The sequence below is a fragment of the Crocuta crocuta genome, unplaced genomic scaffold (genome assembly GCF_008692635.1).
Source record: "Crocuta crocuta isolate KB4526 unplaced genomic scaffold, BGI_CrCroc_1.0 scaffold192, whole genome shotgun sequence".
Lineage (NCBI taxonomy): Eukaryota > Metazoa > Chordata > Mammalia > Carnivora > Hyaenidae > Crocuta > Crocuta crocuta.
The window spans coordinates 3,186,055-3,201,667 of NW_027528803.1; positions in this window are offsets into that span (position 1 = coordinate 3,186,055).

The window sequence follows — 15,613 nt, forward strand, 5'->3', positions numbered from 1 at the left end:
CAGGGGAGCCCCATTTGAAAATATGATGGTGGACTTCACTGAGCTTCTCTGCGTCCAAGGCTATAAATATCTGTTAGTCTTTGTGTGCACTTTCTCGGGCTAGATATAAGCCTTTCCTACTCACAGAGAAAAGGCACATGAAGTGGCCTGACTCCTCAGAAAAAGCAATCTGCAACTCCAGAGGCTTTGGGAGACTGCAGCCCTACTAGTCACTCCAGAAGCTGACTAATGTATGCACTGCAGTAGCTTGAGGAATTGACAGTTCAGTGGAACAAATAGACTGCCCTTACTTTATATGTTTTCTTACTGTGATGTGCTGTCACCCCTTGTTTCTAGCTATTATTGTGATTCTTCCTCTACCTTTCACCATAGGATTGGCAGAGGCCACCCCGGTCAGATGAGAGTGTGGTGAGGAGTTTCTGTTAACACGCACCTTCCTTTTGTGGATAGGATGCTCCCATGGTGTTGGCTGCTGGTAATGTGGACCTCTTCTGTAGACCTAGATTTCTCATCATATGACCCATGTATTTACATAACCAGGTCAGGCCAGGGAGTCACTTGGACCTTACTATACCATACCCACTTCTCATGCCAGGGAAAGATCCTAGAGATCTGCAGACACAATAAGACCACCTATTCGATCTGCCAATGAGAGGGTCAGTACACTTGTTTTGACCCTCAACAGAGGAATGGCTAGAGGTCCAGAGTCACCCCAAGACAGGCACCACCAGTGTGGGTGGCACCACCAGTGTGGGTTGACTAATTAACAAAACTCAAATTACCAATCCAAACCAGCTGGTATTTATATTCTTTGATGTATGTACAGCCATAGGTGACACATTTCCATATGGTTTGCCATTTGGAGATCTGACATGGGAACAAGAGTACAGACTCAACGATACATACATGTATAATGGGTCTGGTACATGTGGTTCCTGGCTCCAGGCACCTGAATTCTTCTGTCTTTAGTGGAGCTATGTTACATGGGCCACTTGGCAGACTAAAGACAAAACAGCTCTCCTCCAAAAGGGTATGGCTGAGTTAAACTACCAATCAGGAAGCTGTAACTCCATTAATTTTACCATCTTTGACCAAAGAGACTCAAAATGGAAAATGAACCAAGAGATTGGTATACTTACATATGGATGGGGTACAGACCCAGGAACTGTACTATATTTTAAGAGAGTTACTGTCACACATAAGACCATGACCAGGTCTTTCATTCATTTTATGAAGAAATGGAGAAGGGTCCTTCTCCTGTCGCCTTTACAACGAAAAATCTGTTTCTAGCCCCAGCAGAGACTATAGCCTGATTTTAAAGTCTCTTCTTATTATATATGTGGGGAAACCAACATGGGGCATCAAGAGCCATGGGAGACTAGAGATTAGATCCCAGTGAACATTATAATAGAACAGAATACCCCAGTTTTACTATCCGGATTTTGCTTCTCAAAACCTAAATTATTGGGAAAAACTGCCTTGCTCAGTGGAGAAGAAAGTTCACCATCTCTGTTGGAAGTTTAACATTACTAGGCCAAGTATTTTATAACTCAGTCACCAAGGAGACCCAATGGTCCCCAGATCACCTTGAGCCAGATCCCTACCCTTTGTCCAACTTCTCTCATCTCCAAGAGGCCTGGGACAATGTCAATGCAGCCATTGAATGGTGGGCCCCAGGTGAACTGTACTGGATATGAGGAAGGACAGCCTATACAATACTTCCCTCAGGCTGATCAGGGCCATAAATGCTGGAAACTATTCGTCTATCTTTCTTCCTCCTCCACTTGCCAGAGGGGAACATTTGGGAGTCCATGTGTATGGGGACAAGGAGACTCAAAGGAAATGACATGCCTTACAAATTGGTAATTGGAAAGATGATGAATGACCTCTAGAGCATATAATCCACTATTATTGTCCTGCCACCTGGATAGAGGAGAGTCCTGGGGCTACCACAATCCCATTTACATACTAAAATGCTTAATCAGACTACAAGCAGTTGTGGAAATTATAACCAATGAAACTGCCAGAGCTCTTAACTTACTAGCCAAGCAGCAAACCAAAATGTGCAATGGTATCTATCAAAATCGCTTAGCCTTAGATTACTTGTTTGCTTCTAAGGGAGGAGTTTGTAAAAAGTCTAACCTGAGCAACTGCTGCCTACAGATAGATGATAAGGGGAAAGTCATAAAGGAGATCGCAGATTGATTCAGAAAGGTTGCTCATATCCCAGTGCAGACCTGGAAAGGTTGGGACCCTGTGGAGTTATTTGGAGGATGGTTTTCAATTCTCTGGGGATTCAAAACCTTGATAGTCATTATCCTCTTGATTTTGGGAGCTTGCCTAATCCTACTTTGCCTAGCTTCCCTGGTTATATGGTCTGTCTCCAACTTCACTGAGGTAATGTTCAAAAGGAAGATGGCCATGGATGTGAAAATGTTATGGAAATCTAAACGTCTAAACGAAGGTGATGCTCCTTGACCCCAAATAGGGGGTCCAGACATCAAAGGGGAGAATGTGGTTGAGCTCCTCTCTAAGGAATGTGGTGAAAACCTCAAGACAAGAGAAAGCAATTTGGCTATGTGCGCATGTGCAACATTCCTCACGACTTTGTAAAATAGACCACCCATTCAGACTGTATGTTACCATATGTGGGAGACAAGGAGAAAAAAATGTACAAAAGGCTACACCTGCTGTGCTCGGGGCTTAGTTTTTCAGGTACGAACCCACTGAGCCCATGCTAGCATGACAAATAAAGTTGCTTCCTGAACAAAAAAAAAAAAAAAAAAAAAAAACTTCTTCAGTGCCCCATCTCTCTGTGCGAGCATCCTGGTACAGCAGAACTCACACAAACAAGTCCTACATTTTTAATCTCTCCTTTCTTTTTCTTCATTCATGTAGTTTTCAGGCTTTCTCATTAATTTGAATAGACCTTGAAGTAAGAACTGACACAGGTAGAGAGAAAATGGTTAGAAATCAATTGCTGTGTTTCTGAGGTATGTACTTTAAATACAGTGAAAATAATAAAACTGTAATAAGATTAAAACACTTTAATTTTTGATAGGCACATAAATAAAATGAAGATTGTCTAGACTATGATTAGAAAGTTATTTAGTGGAAACAAGAATACGAACTATATTCTAGGTTCTGGAAGGCCCTCTGGAAGAACTCCAAGGAACAGAATACATGTTCTAGAGCTGTGAACATGAACTTTCAGCAGGAGTAACTTTATCCCAGTGAGACATTTGGCAGCATCTAGAGACTTGGTTGGCTGTCAAAACAGAGAGATGTTACTAATATCTAGTCTGTAGATGCCAAAGATGTTTCTAAACATCCCACAAGGCACAGCACAGCCTCCTGCAAAAAATGATTCTGCCCCCAAGGCCAATAGTATAAAGATTGAAAAACCTTGTACTACAAATTCTTAATGAATCTGTATTCCAAAAATATTAAAATTTGTATGTGAATTCCACCATTACAGAAACATCATTACAATCTATATTTGTGAATATGAAAAAAATAGTGAATCAAAGTAATGTTAAAGAATAACTTGGCACATTGGAGTGCCTGTATGGCTCAGTCAGTTAAGCATCTGACCCTTGACTTTGACTCAGGTCATGACCTCAAGGTTCATGAGATCAAGCCCTTCTTTTGGCTCCATGCTGATAGTGTACACCCTGCTTGGGAATTTCTCTTTCTCTCTCTCTCACTGACCCTTCCACACATGCATGTGCATTCTCTGTCTCTCAAAATAAATAAACTTAAAAAAATAACTTGGGGATTAATAAGATAAAACTAAAGAAAATCATACTCTCATTGTTTTCTGTGTTTGTTTAACAACTCATAAACATTCACAATTTATTTATTATGTTTATCATTCTTAAGACATTTATTCAGTTTAAACTTAGATAATACAGTTACTAAACACAGAGACTGTTCTTTGTTTATCTCATTAGGATGTGTCTGATTTTATGCTGATAACCCCCTTATATCCTGGTCTCTATGACTTCTGGATTTGATCTCTAGGAGATTCCTCCTCATGCATTACACTTAATAGCCAAATCTGAAGTTGTTTGAGTGTATGTTTACTTGCTGACCAAACAGCTTTCTGAGACGGCTTCCTGCTGGTACATGGTTGAGAGGAAGTACTGCTTCAGGGACTGGGCAAACGCTTTTATAGAACAGGTTTGTGTTTTCTTTGATAATACAATTTCCTCAATATTGTGCAAATAACCACAGCTACAGATCCCTTCTGGACATAGATTTTAAGCCTGTGGACTCTCCTCTATTTACTGTTTTCTGTATTTGAGCCATCCATTTACTACTCATTTTCATTATGGTAGCATTAAGGACATCAAAATTATCCACTTGGATGTAAATGTATCAATTTCTAATGAAACTTTATCATTAGGTTGGTGCTCAACATCCAGCCAAGAATATCTAATAGAAATCTGTTTAGGGAGATCCTTAGTAAAAAAAAAATATTTTCCCTTCTTGATTTGGAAACTGGTTCATTTGGCTGTCTCACTCCATTAATTTAAATTACAAGCGTAGCAAAGATTGGGGCTCTTGGCAGAACTCTATTCTCTTCAATCACTCCTTGGATACTGGTTCTTTTCTAACCTCTCTATTTCAACAGTAACTTGTTGAAAACATGAAACGCCAGGACACACAAACCTACTACTGATATGAATTTTTCTACCACTTCTCTTAAAGTTATAGACTTAATCAATATATGATGCATCTTCGAAGAATATTACTAAATGATTTGTCATGGTATAACAAGGAACAACTGTTTCTGGCCTGAAATGTTTGTTTCTTTATTTGCTATAGCTTGAGTGCTAAATCATGCCATATTGTTTAGATTTTCTTGGGGCAGTACTCCACTCTCAGGTAGCAATTCACCTATTAATTAAGGTACATTCTATACCTCTTTAATAATGAGACCTTAAAACCCAAACGACTCCAATAAATAGAAGCTTATTTATATCTCTCTTAGCAGTCTATATGTGATTGAAAGTCAAGAATAGAGAGTTACCTCTAGTCAACAAAGTTAAATCGATTTAGGTTCCTTTTGGAGATTTCTTCTATCGTGCTTTGTCAATTCCTAGGTGTTAGCTATCATCTACATTTTTCAAACTTCTCAAATCAACACATTACTGATCCACCAGATAAAAGCTAAAAAAATGAAAGACAATAAAAATTTTAAGTATAAAATTAAAATTCAAAATTCACACAATCACTTGTACTCATATCCCATTGTTCAAAACTTAGTCATATGGACACACCTAAATGTAATAGAGATGAGAAAGGATCTAGGGAAGGCTATTCAACTAGCTGAATATTGAAGGTGCTATTGCATAGACAAAGATAGAAGAGAGGGATATTGGAGGGCAAGTAGCAATCTGCTAAAATACATTTCTAAATAAATTGGGGGTGCAGGTGAAAGAAAACTATAGACCTGTTTGGCGTTTAATCACTACTCTGTGGTCAGGTCCATTTTATATGGTAATGTGATCAAAGCAAGCTATCATCTGATTGTAGCAGGATATTTGGGTTAAATGATCAAATAAAATAATTTCATTTTCATAAAAGCTTATGGAATAATACATATCAAACAATAATAAGAAGGAGAGATGCATACAGTTGTGAGGTGGAAGATGGGAAAACATGATTAGTTTGGCTTTTACACAGGTTTTACTATATTGCTTCATATGTTACAATAATGCTTTGTAAATTTCTTAAAATATTTATTTATTTTTGAGAGAGAGACACAGGGTGCAAGCAGAAATGGGCTGAGAGGGAGGGAGACATAGAATCTGAAGCAGATCTTAGGCTCTGAGCTGTCATACATAGCCCAATGTGGGTCTTTTTAAAAAAATTTTTTTAATGTTTTATTTATTTCTGAGAGAGAGAGCATGAGCAGGGGAGGCTCAGAGAGAGAGGGAGACACAGAATCAGAAGCAGGCTCCAGGCTCTGAGCTAGCTGTCAGCACAGAGCACGACATGGGGCTCGAACCCACGAACTGTGAAATCATGACCTGAGCCGAAGTCAGACGTTTAACCGACTGAACCACCCAGGCACCCCCCAATGTGGGTCTTAAACGCACGAGTCGAGATCACGAACTGACCTGAAGTCAAATGCTTACCAATTGAGCCACCCGGGCACACCATGTAACCCTTTTAACTTTGGGAGTGCGAAGGCAAACCAATAAGCTATTGAGAGGATCTTACCATAAAATACTTTGAATTTTAAAATCTAGTCATTAGATCTCAATATTCATATAATTGACTATACTGTTCTTTATTAATCAAATAATTAATAAGTGCTTATTTTATGGAAGAAACTCTATAAAAGGCTAAGGATACAATCATGAATAATCTAGAAAATGTCCTTCAACTTATGAAGCCTACACTTTGGTTTAATGTACAGAGAAATAACCAAGACTTTAAATGCAGTGTGAACCATTCTCTAAGTGAAGTACTGTACAATAGGCTATGTGAGGTCTTGGAAGACTCACCTGAGAATTGCGTGATAGGAGGTATGTCACACAGAAGTAGCACTACAGTGAGAGCTGAAAGATCTGCAAGGATTATCCAAGAGAAGTAAAAGAGTATTATTCACAAAATAATCAGGATTCATTAACACCATAGTACAAGACACTTGGTTAAGAAAGATATCATGGTGAGAAATATGTTTGAGTCTAATTTAGAACATTCTAATAACTCAAGTTTATTTTTTCAGAAGATGAATTTTATTTTGTTACAAAGGCAGAAATTCCAACAACAGTTCCAGGAAGATAAGTTTCCGAATGTACATTCCTGTCTTGTTCTTCCTTAAACTGCCTCCACACAACAGCATATAGAAAATAAACCAGTAAGGAGGCATGTGATTTTGACTTTCTGGAAATCTTCAGAAAAAAAGAATGACAAATGTGAGAACTGAAGAGGCTGAGAAGAAATTTTGCCACTTGAGCATGAAAACATTTGAAAGTGGTCATTTGATGGCCTTGAGAGGGTCAGGAGTATAAATTGAATTGGGCAACCTCAGAAAGTTGCTTCTCCTTGTTACATGTTGTTTGTAGTCCGTGGAAGGTTTAAACAATTTCTCTTATTTCTCTTAACCCCCTATAGTAGTGACTATTGGAGATAAAATAGTTTTGATTCTTTTTTTTTTAATGTTTTATTTATTTCTGAGAGAGAGAGTGAGAGAGAGAAACAGACAGACAGAATGTGCTGGGGAGGGTCAGAGAGAGAGGGAGACACAGAATCTGAAGCAGGCTCCAGGCTCTGAGCTAACTGTCAGCACAGAGTCTGACATGGGGCTNTGATGGACACTTGGGCTATTTCCATAATGTGGCTATTGTAGATAATGCTGCTCTAACCATTGGGGTGCTTATATCCCTTTGAATTAATATTTTTGTAACCTTTGGATAAATACCTAGTAATGAAATTGCTGAGCATAGAATAATTTTATTTTTAACTTTTTGAGGCAACTTTATACTGTTTTCCAGAGTGGCTTCACTAGTTTGCATTCCCATCAACAATGCAAGGAGGTTCACCTATCTCCACATCCTCATAAACACCCATCATTTCTTGTTACTGATTTTAGTCTTTTCCATAGGTGTGAGGCAATATCTCACTGCAGTTTTGACTTGTATTTCCCTGATGATGAGTGATGTTGAGGATCTTTTCATGTGTCTGTAGGTCATCTGGATATCTTCATTGGAAAACTGTCTACTCATGTCTTCTGTTCATTTTTTACTTGAATTATTTTTACTTTAATTTATTTTTGGGTGTGAGTTTTATTAGTTTTAAATATGTTTTGGATACTAACCTTTTATCAGATATGTCATTTGCAAATATCTCCACTCACTCCATAGTTTGCCTTTTAATTTTGTTGATTGTTTCTTTTGTTGTGCAGACACTTTTTATTTTGATGAAGTCCCAATAGTTTATTTCTGCTTTTATTTCCCTTCTCTAAGGACACATATCTAAAAAGAATTTGTTGTGGTCAATGTGAAAGAGATTACTGCTTGTCTTCTTTTCTAGGATTTTTATAGTTTCAGGTCTCACATTTAAGTCTTTAATCCATCTTGAATTTATTTTTATGTTTGGTGTAAGAAAGTGGTCCAGTTCCATTGTTTTGCATGTTACTGTCCACTTTTCCCAGAACTATTTGTTGGAGACTAACTTTTTCTTTTTTCATGGAATATTCTTTTCCTGCTTTTCTGAAGATTAATTGATCATATCACTGTGGGTTAATTTCTGGGTTTTCATTGATCTATGTATCTATTTTTGTGCCAGTACTATACTGTCTTGATTACTACAGCTTTGTAATATAACTTGAAGTCCAAAATTGTGATGCCTCCACGTTTGTTTTCCTGTTTCAAGATTGCTTCGGCTATTCTGGCTCTTTTGTAGTTCATACAAATTTTAGGATTATTTGTTTTAATTCTGTGAAAAATGCTCATGGTGTTTTGATTGGGATTACATTAAATGTGTAGATTGCTTTGAGTAGTATAGAGCTTTGAGTAGTATAGACATTCTAACAATATTTGCTCTTTTAGTACATGAGCATGTAATGTTTTCTTTGTTCCCCATTTCTTTGTGTTCTCTTCAATTCCTTTCATTAGCTTTTTATAGTTTTCAGAGTACAAGCTTTTATCTCTTTGGTTAGGTTTTTTCCTAGGTTTCTTATAGTTTTTGGTGCAGTTCTGAATGCGATTGATTCCTTGGTTTCTCTTTCTGCTCCTTCATTATTGGTGTATAAAATGCAACAGATTTCTGTGTGTTGATTTTGTATCCTGTAACTTTACTGAGTTCTAGCAGTTTTTGGTGGAGTCTTTGAGGTTTTATAGAGTATCATGTCATCTACAAATAAGGGAAGTTTGACTTCTTCCTTGTCCATTGGATGACTTTTATATCTTTTTGTTTTCTGATTGCTAAGACTAGGGCCTCTACTACTATGTTAAATAAAAATGGTGAGTGTGGAATCCTGTCTTATTCCTGAATGTAGAGGAAAAGCTCTCAATTATTCCCCACTGAGGATAATATTAGCTGTGAGATTTTAATATATGGCCAATATTATGTGGAAGTATGTTTTCTCTTAACCTAATTTATTGAGGGTTTTAAACATGAGCGGATGTTTTATTTGTCAAATGTTTTTCTGCATTTATTGAAATGATCATGTGGTTCTTATCCTTTCTTTTATTAATGTGATGTATCCTGTTGATTGATGTGAATATTGAACTGTTCTTGAAACCCAGGAAGGAATCCCACTTTATTATGGTGATTTTTTTAACGTATTGTTGGATTCAGTTTGCTAGTGTTTGTTGATGATTTTTGCATCCATGCTCATCAGAGATATTGACCTGTAGTGTTTGTGTGTGTGTGTGTGTGTGTGTGTGTGTGTTTTACTGAAGTCTTTGTATGCTCTTCATATCAGGGTAATCCTGACCTCATAAAATGACTTGGAAGTTTTCCTTCCTTTTTTTTATTTTTTGGAATAGTTTTTAAAAATACATATTAACTCTTTAAATGTTTGGTAAAGTTGACCTGTGAAGCCATCTGACCCTGGAATTTTGTTTTTTGGAAGCTTTTTGATTATTGATTCAGTTTCTTTGCTGCTTATCAAACCTGTTCAAGTTTTCTATTTCTTCTTGCTTCAGTTTTGATATGGTATATGTTTGTAAGAATTTATCCAGTTCTTCCAAGTTGTCCAATTTTTTGGTGTATAGTTTTTCATGATCTCTTATATTGTATTTCTGTCATGTTGGTTGTTATATTTCCAATATCACTTGTAACTTTATTTATTTGGGTCTTTTATCTTTTCATTTTGATACGCCAGGCTACAGGTGTATCAGTTTTATTAATTTTTTTCAAAGAGCCAGCTCCTGGTTTCATTGGTCTGTTCTTTTTTTGTTTGTTTGTTTGATTTTATATCAACTATTGCTACTCTAAACTTTATTATTTCTTTCTTCCTCAGTTTTATGCTTCATTTTTCCCCCTCGTCCTTTAGATGTAAAGTTAAGTTGTTTATTTAAGATTTTTCTTGCTTCTTGAAGTAGGCCTGTATTGCTATATACTTCCATCTTGTGATGACTTTTGCTGCATCCCAGAGTTTTTGGACTGCTGTTTTTCATTTTCATTTGTTTCCATGTATTTTTTTTTACTTCTTCCTTGATTTCCTGGTGGATTCACTCATTGTTTAGCAGCATTTTGTTTACCACCCATGTAATTGTGTTTTTTTCTGAATATTTTTTCTTGTGGTTGACTTCCTGTTTCATAGCATTGTAGTCAGAAAAGGTGCATGGTATGAATCAATTTTTTGTATTTGTTGAGGCCTGTTTTGTAACCTAAAAAGTGATCTATTCTGGAGAATGTTCATTTGCACTTGAAAAGAATGTGTGTTCTGCTCTTTTAGGATGGAATATTCTGAATATATCTGGTAAGTACATCTGGTCCAGTGTATCATTCAAAGCCATTGTTTCCTTGTTTATTTTCAGTTTAGACAATATGCCCATTGATATAAGTGGAGTGTTAAAGTCCCTACTATTATTGTGTTATCAATTAATTTCTTTACGTTTATTATGAATTGTTTTTATATATTTGGGTTCTTTCATGTTGGGTGCATAAATATTGACAATTGTTATATGTTATTTTTGAATTGTTTCCTTTACTATTATATAGTGTCCTTCTTTGTCTCTTTCTACAGCTTTTGTTTTAAAGTCTAGTTTGTCCAATGTGTTTTGCTATTTTGGCTTGGCTTTCTTTTCCATTTGTGTGACAAATGTTTCTCTACCCCTTCACTTTCAATCTGCAGGTGTCTTTAGGTCTAAAATGAATCTCTTGTAGGTAGCATATGGATAGGTCCATATTTGTTTTATTTTATTTAAGCACTTAGTCCATTTACATTCAGAGTAATTATTAATAGCTATGTATTTATTGCCATTTTAATACTTGCTTTGTCATTATTTCTAGAAATTTCTCTGATCCTCTCTTTTTTTTGTCACTTTTGGTCTCCCCTTTTCACTCAAAGAGACCCCTTTAATATTTCCTGCAGAGCTGGCTTAGTGGTTACAAACTAGTTTAGTTTTTGTTTTTCTGGGAAATTCTCTCCTTCTATTCTGAATGATAGTTTTACTGAGTAGAATATTCTTGGCTGAAGATTTTTCCCATTGAGCACTTTGAGTATATCAGGCCACTCCTAACTGGCTTGCCAATTTTCTGGTGAGATATCTGTAGCTAGCCTTATGGGTCTTCCCTTGTAATTTTGGGACTTCAAATGTCATGTATTTTAGTTTAGTTTTGTTTTTTTTCTTAATTGTATATTTAGCAAATTTAATTACAATATGTCTTGGTGTTGGCCTGCTTTTTCTTGATTTTGATGGGACTTCTCTTCGCTTCTTGGATCTGGATGTCTGCTTCCCTCCCTAATTTAAGGAAGTTTTCTGCTATTACTTCTTGAACTAAATTATTTAGCCTTCTTTCTCCTTCTTCTAGGGCTCCTATATGATGTAATTACATTTGATGTAATTACATTTGATGCAGTCACTGAGTTCCCTAAGTCTATTCTCATGTTACATAATTCCTTCTCCTTTTTGTTCAGTTTCATTATTTTCCATTATTTTATCTTCTGGGTCAGTAATTCATTCTACTACTTTTTCCACCTTGTGATTTATTGTATTAAGCTTGTTTCTAATCTCATTCATTACACTCTTCCTCTCTGATTGATTGTTTGTTGACTATTTTATTTCTGTGGTAAGGATCTAACTGATGTCCTCTATTCATTTCTCAAGCCCAGTGAGTATTCTCATGATTATTGCTTTAAATTCTTCATGAGGCATGTTACTAATACTTTGTTTGTCTGTTTGTTTTGTTCTTTTGCTTAGACCTCTGGCCATGGCCTTATCTTGTACTTTCAAGATATCTTTGGTCTTTCATAAATATTCCTCTGTCTTGGTATTTGGTTTAAGTCTCTGCCTTCTCCTGTGTGTTAGAAAAACCAGGTATGTTTTTTGCTCCTGAAAATAATGTCTTTAAGAAGAAGATGTTGTATAGTTCCAGGGCCTGGTGTGTCAGGGAGTGTCTCCAGTGTGTGCTGTGTATACAACTGCTGTTATGTTTTGGCTGCTCTATCCTTCAAGCCAGTTGTCTGCAGTCTCTCTTTGCCTGTTGTGGATAGTGTTTGGTCCCTGGCCTGAATGTGGCAAGTTTTAACAAGGTGTGTTCTGGTCTGCTTATAAAATGAGACCTGACACCACTTCCATAAGAACTGAGGCCCTGCAAAGTTTTGGTCAGGAGATGTGGTGTGGGCAGGGGCTTGTGCTTGTCTTCTGGGGGGAGGGGACAATGGAGTAGGACTTAGGCAGTCTTGACTGAGAAGAGCAATACTGCCAGGGAGCAGGAGGTGGGTTTTGGCATAAGCAAGTTAGGCAGCCAGTGTTGGAGCTGTGCTGGTTCCCACAGGTAGCTCTGTGCTTTGCAATTAAATAATTTCTGAATGTATTGTATTTTAAATACTATTTTTTAAATTTTTTAAATGTTTTTATTTCTGAGAGAGAGAGACAGCATGAGCAGGGGAGGATCAGAGAGAGAGGGAGATACAGAATCTGAAAGAGGCTCCAGGCTCTGAGCTAGCTGTCAGCACAGAGCCCGACATGGGGCTCGAAACCGTGAACCATGAGATCATAACCTGAGCCAAAGTCGGAAGCTTAACCGACTGAGCCACCCAGGCGCCCCTTAAGTACTATTCTTGACAAGTATTTTCGTGCATGCTAATAATGTGATTGGAATGCTTTTCTGTTTTATCTGGCTTGACATTTTATACATTCTTCAAGACCTATTCAGTTATCCCCATTATGAAATCCTCCATGTTTCTCCTGAGACATAGAGATGACATCAGACCACTTCTCTATCTAGACTATAAGCAACCAGATGGCAGTAGCTGAGTTTTATTATTTTTTATGAATTGTTTAAGTATTTATGTAATATGCCAGAGAATGAATTATAAGAGATTATGAGAGACTGATGTGCTATTTTATAGAGTTTGGTCAATAGAGACTTAATTGGCTAAGTTTTACAGAAACTGGAAGAAAGTGAAAGGAATTCAGCTATATTAGGGATGAGTATTCCAAGGAAAGGGAGCATTAAGTAGAAAGACGAGGGGCAAACACATGATTACCATATTCAAGGAAGACCTAGAGGTAAATATGGTGGAGCAGAGCCTAGAGATGGGTGAAGGAATGAAGAAAAGATGATAAGGTCATAGAGAAAGCAGAGCACTCAATTATGTATGGTCTTATTAACTATACTAAGGACTTTGCTTTGTGTCTTGGTAAAAATAGAGCACTTCTAAAAGTTTTAAGGAGTAACATAAATCTTACATACATTCAAAGGAACAATATGGCTACTCTGTGAAAAATAGAATTAGAAAGAAAAGGACAGAAATCTGGAGGTTAATTAAGAGACAGTTGAATAATCTTGGCAAGAAATAATGGTGGCTTGCACTAGAGTTAGAGAGGCACAGTAGTGAGAAGTGGCTAGATTCTAGATATAATTTAAAGTATTGACAATAGGAGGTAGGGTCTGTATTACCTTTCTGTGGCTGCCGTAACAAGTACCACAGAAACAAAATATATTTATCTTTTATCATTTCTGGAAGGGAGAAGTCCAAATCAAGGTGTTGGCAAGGTTTGTTACCTCTGAGGGCTACTGGGGTAGAATCTGTGCCAGGCCTCTTTTTTTTTGTTGTATATTGCCATCTACTCCCATGTCGGTTCTCATTATCTTCTTATTGTGTTCATGTGCCTGTCTCCAAACTTTCCTTTTTTATTAGGATAACGATCATATTGAATTAAGGTCTACTCTAATGAACTCATTTTAATTGTATTACTTCTCTAAGACCTTATTTCCAAATAAGGTCACATTCTAAGATACTGAGGGTCAGGACTTTAACATATGAATTTTGAGGAAAGACAATTCAACTCATAATAGGGTCTATGAAAAAAAGAAGATTTTGACTAAGGATTTTGATATAAATAATCAGAGAAAAAAAGCAAGGGGTTATTTCAAGTGCTCTTCACCTTATCCATTCATTCAGTATTCAATAAATACTTAAAAAGTGACTTGTTGTATGAACATTGTTCTAAGGATAATAGAGGAGATAACCAAAGATTCATCCCACATAAAATTCAACATTTTAATGGAATGTTTGTGGGCATATAATTTTTTCCTGAAAAACAGGCAAGTCTTTTAGTACTCCATGTAGAATATTTCCTAAATGTTCAATGAGAACTAAGGGGTAAAATCAGCATTTCCTCTCTGGTACAGTGGCTAACAAAAAACTTGACTTGTCAGTATTGGCAGGTCATTTGTCTCTTTGAGCCTCTGTTTTATCCTACGTAAAATAGAGGCGACAGATTCACCTCAGAAGATGATGGGATTAAATAAAATATATTCCCAAGTGATGTTCAAAATGTATAAAGACATAGAACTATTGATGACAGACATCATCATGACATCTGATCTTAATCCTCTTGGCCAGCTAAATGACATGAATAAAATACCAATCAGTATGAAAGTGAATTATATCTGTGCCCTCTTGAGTCAAAGGTTTAATAGGAGAAATCAGAAGGTACTTCCTCATATTCAAATCTGAGGCATTAATAATTAGATTATAGGAAGGCATAAAGCCAAACATTTTTTGGTACTCTAAAAGCCTGATACAGAGATAGCATAAACATTCAGTATTATACTCAAATTACTTATACATGTAAGATAGGGGTTGATGTCTCATTCATGTTCATATCTACTGTTTGTGTCTAGTTCTCCACCTACCAGAAATCAAATATACAAAAATCTTTGGAAATGAAGCATTTAGAATATCGATAGGACAATAAATATGGAAAGCAGAGTCTAGCCGGATACCACATTTGCTCTCCCTGGAAAACTATCCCAGGGCAAGCAGAAGATGAAAGAACAAGCTGTGCTAGGATCACCACAGGAGGTTTTATGAGATAAATGGGTTACTGAGATATTCCCTTATTCATGTGGCAAATACTGAGTGGTGACATTGCACCCCATTAGGGTTGTATTTTTTTATTTTTATTTATTTATTTTAATGTTTTATTTATTTCTGAGAGAGAGACAGCATGAGCAGGGGAGGGTCAGAGAGAGAGGGAGACACAGAATCCGAAACAGGCTCCAGGCTCCCAGCTAGCTGTCAACACAGAGCCTGATGCGGCGCTCAAACCCACAAACTGTGAGATCATGACCTGAGCCGAAGTAGGATGCTCAACCGACTGAGCCATCCAGGCACCCCTGCACCCCACTAGGGTTGTAAAGGTGAGAAATATGTAATTTGAACTCTTAATTAGCTCATTTTCTGGTCTCAGAAAAAAAAATATTAATAATAAATAGCACTTATTCTCCCCTCAATATGTACCTGGCATTGTTCTAAGTAATCTGCATGGGTCAGTTTTCTTACACCTGGGAACAATTCTGTGAGAATTGGACACAGGTATTAAGAGCTCAGGAAATGTGCCAAGGTCAGTGGTGACCTTGAGATGTGAACCCAGGTAGTTGGCTCCAAAGGCTGCACTTTTAATAGCCA